The sequence below is a fragment of the Arachis hypogaea genome, chromosome 13 (genome assembly GCF_003086295.3).
Source record: "Arachis hypogaea cultivar Tifrunner chromosome 13, arahy.Tifrunner.gnm2.J5K5, whole genome shotgun sequence".
In the NCBI taxonomy this organism is placed as follows: domain Eukaryota; kingdom Viridiplantae; phylum Streptophyta; class Magnoliopsida; order Fabales; family Fabaceae; genus Arachis; species Arachis hypogaea.
Genome location: NC_092048.1, coordinates 28,845,509 through 28,852,299, shown reverse-complemented (window position 1 = coordinate 28,852,299; position 6,791 = coordinate 28,845,509).

Sequence of the window (6,791 nt, the reverse complement as noted above, 5' to 3'; positions counted from 1 at the left end):
ATTTCTCTTTTTTTAGTTTAGAATCTCTTATTGTTGTCGTGTTAAAATTTTAGAACCCTTATTTTCCTTTTCTTAAAATCTTTTTCAAAAAAAAAAAATAATTTTTCTATTAAATCCTGTGCCAAACTTTAAGTTTGGTGTTTTCTTGTTGATTTTTCTTAAAATTTTCGAAAATTTATTCTGGTTTTCTAAAAATTTTAAGTTTGGTGTTCTTCCTTTGTGTTTTTGTGTTCTTGTGAATCTTCAAAGTGTTCTTGAGTTTTCCTTGTGTCTTGATCTTAAAATTTTAAAGTTTGGTGTTCCTTGGTGTTTTTCCCTCCTAAAAATTTTCGAAAACAAGGAGCATTAGATCTAAAAATTTTAAATCTTGTGCTATCTTATTGTTTTTCTCTCTCTTCTTAAAATTCAAAAATATCTTTTCTCTCTATTTAAAAACATCTTTTCGAAATCTATTTCTAAAATTCAGATTTTTATTTAAAAATTTAAAACCTTTTTCAAAATTCATCATATCCTTTTTAAAATCTCTTAACCACTTTCTCTCTCCTCACTTTTTCGAAAATCTTTCACTCATTTTTATTTATTTTATTTTGATTTATTTTGTTTCCGAAATAAATAAATAAAAATATTTTTTCTATTTTACATCATCTCCCTTTCTCCATCATGGACCTAAGCGGAAATGAACAGTCCAGGAGGACTCTGGGGTCATATTCTAACCCCTCTACTGCTTCATATGGGAGTAGTATCTGCATACCCTCCATTGGAGTCAGTAGCTTTGAGTTGAATCCTCAGCTCATTATCATGGTGCAGCAAAGTTGCCAGTATTCCGGTCTTCCACAAGAAGAACCTACAAAGTTTCTGGCACAGTTTCTACAGATTGCTGACATAGTACATGATAAAGAAAAAGATCAGGATGTCTACAGACTATTACTGTTTCCATTTGCTGTAAAAGATCAAGCTAAAAGGTGGTTGAATAACCAACCTAAGGCCAGCATAAGGACATGGAAACAGCTAACAGAAAAATTTCTGAATCAATACTTTCCCCCAAAACGGATGACACAGCTAAGGCTGGACATCCAAGGCTTCAAACAAGGAGATAATGAATCTCTTTATGATGCCTGGGAGAGATACAGAGAGATGCTACGAAAATGCCCCTCTGAAATATTTTCAGAGTGGGTTCAGTTAGACATCTTCTATTATGGGCTTGCAGAAGGAGCTCAGATGTCTTTGGATTACTCAGTTGGTGGATCTACCCACATGAAAAAGACAATTGAAGAAGCTCAAGAGCTCATTGATACAGTTGCCAGGAATCAGCATCTGTACCTAAGCAGTGACCCTTCCATGAAAGAAGAGGTTAAAACAGCAACTGCTGAACTCAGTCCTGTAAAACAAGATGCTGAATTCAATCAGCAATTGGACTTTCTAACAAAGCAGTTAGCCGAATTCAAAGATAGACTACAAGAGACAAGGATGGCGAATATACATATGGACGAACAGTTTAAGCAAACAAAGCAGCAGCTGTCAAGGCAGATAACAGAAGAATGCCAAGCAGTTCAACTAAGAAGTGGGAAAACATTAAATACCCCACCTCAAGGCAGCAAAAAGCTAAGAAATGAGCAAACCACCCAAAATTCACCTGAGGACAGTAAGAGCCGAGGAAAAAGTAATTCTGGAACTAAAACGCCAGAAATTTGGTGGAAGGCTGGCGCTGAACGCCCAGACCATGCTCAGGACTGGCGTTCAACGCCAGAAACAAGGCAGGACTGGCGTTCAACGCCAGAAATAGGCAAGGATCTGGCGTTGAACGCCCAAAATGGGCAAGATCTGGCGCTGAACGCCCAAAATGGGCACAGTTCTGGCGTTCAGACGCCAGGAACAGACAAGGAGTTGGCATCTAACGTCACTCCAGTCTCTAACTCTGGCACTCAATTGCCAGTGAGGGATCAGACACACACAAATGCTGAAAGCAACCCCTCTAAAAAGGCTTCTTCAACCACTTCTGTAGGCAATAAACCTACAGCAACTAAGGTTGAAGAATATAAAGCCAAGATACCTTATCCTCAAAAACTCCGAAAAGAGGAGCAGGATAAGCAATTTGCTCGCTTTGCAGATTATCTCAGGACTCTTGAAATAAAGATTCCATTTGCAGAAGCACTTGAGCAAATACCTTCTTATGCCAAGTTCATGAAAGAGATCTTGAGTCATAAAAAGGATTGGAGAGAAACAGAAAGAGTTCTCCTCACTGAAGAATGCAGTGCAGTCATTCTGAAAAGCTTTCCTGAGAAGCTTAAAGACCCTGGGAGTTTTCTGATACCATGCATATTAGAAGGTCAATGCACCAAGACAGCTTTATGCGATCTTGGGGCAAGCATCAACCTAATACCTGCATCCACTATCAGAAAGCTTGGCTTAACTGAAGAAGTTAAACCAACCCGGATATGTCTCCAACTTGCTGATGGCTCCACTAAATACCCATCAGGCGTGATTGAAGACATGATTGTCAGAGTTGGGCCATTCGCCTTTCCCACTGACATTGTTGTGCTGGAAATGGAGGAGCACAAGAGTGCTACTCTCATTCTAGGAAGACCTTTCCTAGCAACTGGACGATCCCTCATTGACGTCCAACAGGGGGAAATAACCCTGAGAGTCAATGATGATGAGTTTAAGTTGAATGCTGTCAAAGCCATGCAGCATTCTGACACATCAAAAGACTGCATGAAAGTTGATCTTATTGACTCTTTGGTAGAAGAGATCAACATGGCTGAGAGTCTCGAATCAGAGTTGGAAAACATCTTTAAAGATGTTCAGCCTAATTTAGAGGATTCAGAGGACATGAAAGAGCCTCTGAAAATTCTTCTGGAAGAAGAAAAACCTCCTAAACCCAAGCTCAAGCCATTACCACCATCCTTGAAATATGCATTTCTGGGAGAAGGTGACACTTTTCCAGTGATCATAAGCTCTGCCTTAAATTCACAGGAAGAGGAAGCACTTATTCAAGTGCTAAGGACACACAAGATAGCTCTTGGGTGGTCCATAGGTGACCTTAAGGGCATAAGCCCAGCTAGATGCATGCACAAAATCTTATTGGAGGATAATGCTAAACCAGTGGTTCAACCGCAGAGGCGGCTAAATCCAGCCATGAAAGAAGTGGTGCAGAAAGAGGTCACCAAATTACTAGAGGCTGGGATTATTTATCCTATTTCTGATAGCCCCTGGGTGAGCCCTGTCCAAGTCGTCCCAAAAAAGGGAGGCATGACAGTGATTCATAATGAAAAAAATGAACTGGTTCCTACAAGAACAGTTACAGGGTGGCGCATGTGTATTGACTACAGAAGGCTCAATACAGCCACCAGAAAGGATCATTTTCCTTTACCATTCATAGACCAGATGCTAGAAAGACTAGCAGGTCATGATTATTACTGCTTTTTGGACGGCTACTCAGGCTATAACCAGATTGCAGTAGATTCTCAGGATCAAGTGAAAACAGCATTCACATGTCCATCTGGAGTGTTTGCTTATAGAAGGATGCCATTTGGGCTGTGTAATGCGCCTGAAACCTTCCAGAGATGCATGCTCTCTATTTTCTCTGATATGGTGGAAAAATTTCTGGAAGTCTTCATGGATGACTTCTCAGTATATGGAGACTCATTCAGCTCTTGTCTTGATCACCTGAAACTTGTTCTGAAAAGATGCCAAGAAACCAACCTAGTTTTAAACTGGGAAAAATGTCACTTCATGGTGACTGAAGGGATTGTTCTTGGGCATAAAATTTCAAACAAGGGAATAGAGGTGGATCAAGCAAAAATAGAGGTAATTGAAAAATTACCACCACCTGCCAATGTTAAGGCAATCAGAAGCTTTCTGGGGCACGCAGGATTCTATAGGAGGTTTATAAAGGATTTCTCAAAAATCGCAAAACCTCTAAGCAATCTGCTAGCTGCTGACACACCATTTGTGTTTGACACAGAGTGCCTGCAGGCATTTGAAACGCTGAAAGCTAAGCTGGTCACAGCATCAGTCATTTCTGCACCAGACTGGACATTACCATTTGAGCTAATATGTGATGCCAATGATCACGCCATTGGTGCAGTGTTGGGACAGAGGCATGATAAGCTTATGCACGTCATTTATTACGCCAGTCGTGTTCTAAATGATGCCCAGAAAAATTACACAACCACAGAAAAAGAATTACTTGCAGTGGTTTACGCCATTGACAAGTTCAGATCATACTTAGTAGGATCAAAAGTGATTGTGTATACTGATCATGCTGCTCTTAAATATCTACTCACAAAGCAGGATTCAAAACCCAGGCTCATCAGATGGGTGTTGCTTCTGCAAGAGTTTGATATAGAAATAAGAGACAGAAAAGGGACAGAGAACCAAGTGGCTGATCATCTATCCCGTATAGAGCCAGTAGAAGGGACGCCCCTCCCCTCTCTTGAGATCTGTGAGACTTTTCCAGATGAGCATTTATTTGCCATTCAGGAAACACCATGGTTTACCGATATTGCAAACTATAAAGCTGCAAGGTTCATACCCAAGGAGTACAACAGGATACAAAAGAAAAAATTAATTACTGATGCAAAGTACTACTTGTGGGATGAACCTTATCTCTTTAAGAGATGTGCAGACGGAATAATCCGTAGGTGTGTGCCTAGAGAAGAAGCACAGAGGATCCTGTGGCATTGCCACGGATCTCAATATGGAGGCCATTTCGGAGGTGAGCGAACAGCCACCAAGGTCCTCCAATGTGGCTTCTATTGGCCCACACTCTATAAAGATTCCCGAGAGTTTGTACGTAACTGTGACAGTTGCCAAAGAGCTGGTAATCTGCCTCATGGTTACGCCATGCCTCAACAAGGAATCTTGAAAATTGAGTTGTTTGACGTATGGGGAATTGACTTCATGGGACTTTTCCCACCATCATACTCAAACACTTATATTCTGGTAGCAGTTGACTATGTATCAAAATGGGTTGAGGCCATTGCCACACCCACCAATGATACTAAAACAGTGCTGAAGTTCCTCCAGAAACATATCTTTAGCAGGTTTGGTGTCCCTAGAGTACTCATCAGTGATGGGGGCACTCACTTCTGCAATAAACAGCTTTACTCTGCCATGGTTCGGTATGGGATTCGCCACAAGGTGGCTACTCCATATCATCCACAAACTAATGGGCAAGCTGAAGTCTCTAACAGAGAATTAAAGAGAATCCTGGAACGGACAGTAAATACCCGTAGAAAGGATTGGGCACGGAGCTTGGATGATGCTCTGTGGGCTTACAGAACAGCATTCAAGACCCCTATAGGGACCTCTCCATACCAACTCGTGTATGGTAAGGCATGTCACCTGCCCGTGGAACTAGAACATAAGGCCTACTGGGCAACCAAATTCCTAAACTTTGATGCCAAATTAGCAGGAAAAAAATGATTGCTCCAGCTAAATGAGCTAGAGGAATTCAGATTCACAGCTTTCGAAAATGCCAAGCTTTATAAAGAGAAATAAAAAAAGTGGCATCACAGAAAACTGTCATCTAGAATCTTTGAACCAGGACAGAAGGTTCTGTTGTTTAACTCTAGACTCAGGCTATTCCCCGGGAAACTGAAATCCCGGTGGAGAGGACCATACGTGATTATAAGTGTATCACCATATGGTTATGTGGAGCTTCAAGATATTGATTCTGATAAGAAGTTCATTGTCAATGGGCAGAGAATCAAGCACTATCTTGAAGGCAACATTGAGCAAGAGTGCTCAAGGCTGAAGCTAGATTAAAAGCTCAGCAAGGTCCAGCTAAAGACAATAAAGAAGCGCTTGCTGGGAGGTAACCCAGCCATAGAGCAACAATCCTCTAAGCATTTTGCCCTATTTTTATTTTTATTTGTTTATATACAGTTCACTGACACTAAGGTGAGGAATCATTTGTATAAATCCACAGAGTTACAGAAGGACTCGGCACACAAAACAGAGAAAAAGAGTTCACTGGCAAGAAATGCCAGTAAAAGTGTATTTTGGGCGTTCAACGCCCAAAATGGGCATCCACTGGGCGTTGAACGCCAGTAATGGCAGCAGCTGGGCGTTGAACGCCCAGGAGAGCAGCATTTGGGTGTTGAACGCCCAAAACAGGCAGTGTTTGGGCGTTCAAACGCCAGGATGGCAGGGAGGAGACAAAACTCATTTTTCTTCAAATTTTTTCATTCTAAATCTTGATTTTCATACTTTAATACATGATTTCTTACATAAACATGTTAAGAACCCTGATTTCTAAAATCCCTAATTTCTAAAAACCCTACCTTAAAAATATCAAATGTATTTTAATCCATAAGCACCAGGCCTCTTTGCAAATTCAATCCAACTCTTTTCAAAATTTTTTTTTTTTACAAATCTATCTTTTCAACTCATCAATATCTTTTTCAAAACCTCCACTTTATCTTTTTCAAAATCTAAATCTATCTTTTTCAAAAATCTTTCATATCCTCTCAATTTTAAACTATATCTTCTCTTATCATATCTTCTATCTTATCTTTTCCAAATAAATCTTTTTATCATATCTTTATCTCTTTTTTTCGAAAACCCACCCTCCCTCCCTATAAATTTGAGTTCGGCCTCCCTCCCCTCCCATCAATAATTGCACCTAGCTCTCCTTCTATCCCTCTCCTTTCTTTTCTTTTGCTTGAGGACAAGTAAACCTCTAAGTTTGGTGTGTTTATCCGTGATCACTAAGATCATGGCTCTCAAAGGAAAACAACCCACTCCAAGAGGCAAGAAAGAGAGCGTTCCAAAACCACTTTGGAATC